Genomic DNA, 1,930 nt, shown 5'->3' with positions numbered 1-1,930 from the left:
CCGACTCCACGGCACATAACCACCACCACCACCACCACCACCCTGCTCTCAAGGAGCTCAGCATTTATCAGAGGATAAACTCACAACCCTGCAGAGGAGCTATGGGAGCTCAGAGGATGCCCTGAACCTAACTAGGGGGAAGACAGACTTCCTGGAGTTGATGTTTCTGCACTATCTTAAGAATGACTAGCTGTTAGACAACTGACTCACAAGAAAAAGCAAGAAAGTGGAAATAGGTACAAGGCAGAAGGAAAGACATGAGCAAAGATGAAGAAGTAGGAAGCAGTTTGCTGGTTAGAATTGCACTTGGCTGTGAGAAACCTAGAAGACAGGCTAGCTAACATATAAAATTAGACAGGGTTATTGAATCTTTTTCACATGTGTGGTAAACGGACAAATATTTGTATAGCTCAGCAGGGTGGAGGGACAGGCTTTTGGGGCCAGAGATGAACAACTAAGGCTCAGAGTGAATAGTAGGAGATGTGACAATGAAAGCAAATGTTGGAGTGATGTGAGGAAGGTTCCAGAAGCAAGCTCCCTCTCTCTCTCTGTGCATATGTATCTCACTGGTTCTGCTTCTCTATGACAGAATGTGTGAGATATGGTCAGATTCATGTTTTAGACAGATGATTCTGTTTTAGACAGAAGTGTGCCTGGGGTGGGAGCACATGTGAGGAGAAGGTCTATTTTGAGGTTAGTGTTAGAATCCAGGTATACAGAAAGCAGTAAGCCATTATCTCTGAATGAGATGATAATGTTTAAGTTAGGATCAGGTCAGTGAGGAAGGGAAGAAGAGAAGGAATTTAAGACATTTTCAGAAAGTGAAATTGACAGGGTTTGGTAATTGATCAGATGGTTGGGGTAAAGAAGGGAGGGAGTTTAGGAACACTCTTGAGTTTCCCACCACTAAGTGAGATGTGGAGCACAAGAAGAGGTCTGGAGTATATGAGGGGGCTTCAAAAAGTTCATGGAAATTTTTCTGTAAACTTTTTGAAGGCACTTTATATACTCCAGACTTATAATTTGTTCAAATAACACAGAGAATTGGTGGCAGAGTTGGGACTTAAACTCAGATGTTCTGGGCCAATGATCTTCCCATTACCCTATCCAACAATCTAACATTTCTCTGCTGGAGATCAGATTTCACACCACTTGAGCCCTGGTGGCACAGCAGATTAAGCATTAGGCTGCTAACTGAAGAGTCGGTTGTTTAAACCAGCTAGCCACTCTGCAGAAAGATGAGACTGTCCACTCCTGTAAAGATTTACATTCTTGGAAACCTTAACAGGCAGTTCTATTCTGTCCTTTAGGGTTGCTATGAGTCAGAATTGACTCGATGGTAGTCAATTTGGATTAATTTTAATGCCTTTAGATGCACTGATTCTTTTCCCTTAATGTACCCTCCAAGTTATGAAGTTAATATGGTGGTGACTTCTTGCTTCTTCTGGAGGGAACCAGGTGATGAAGGTATGCCAAGTGGGAACTATTGACAATGATCCTACTGTCACTGCTGCCAAGAGGCTGAGGAGAGCCTGGGCCAAACTTTGACTTGTCCCCACAACTGTTATTTCTTGAATGTCTGCTGCATGCTTCACTGATATATTAGTTTCCTATTACTGCTGTCCAACACTCATCTATCAATTCATTTTACTGAGGTGACTTGCATGCTGCTGTAATGCCAGTGATATTTTAAATACCAGCAGGGTCTTCCATGGTGGACAGGTTTCAGGTGAGCTTCCAGAAAAAAGCAGACTAGGAAGAGGGAGAGGTGGACTAGTTCTGAATGTTTAGCCACTGAAAATCTTATGAGTAGCAACGGAACATTGTCAGGTATAGAACCAGAAGATGAAAACATAAATTTGTTGTTGTTGTTAAGTGCCATCGAGTCGGTTCTGACCCATAGCGACCCTGTACAGGGTTTCCGAGGGTG

Source organism: Chrysochloris asiatica, unplaced genomic scaffold, assembly GCF_000296735.1.
Source record: "Chrysochloris asiatica unplaced genomic scaffold, ChrAsi1.0 scaffold00026, whole genome shotgun sequence".
Taxonomy (NCBI): Eukaryota; Metazoa; Chordata; class Mammalia; order Afrosoricida; family Chrysochloridae; genus Chrysochloris; species Chrysochloris asiatica.
Note: the sequence above shows the minus strand (reverse complement) of the source record.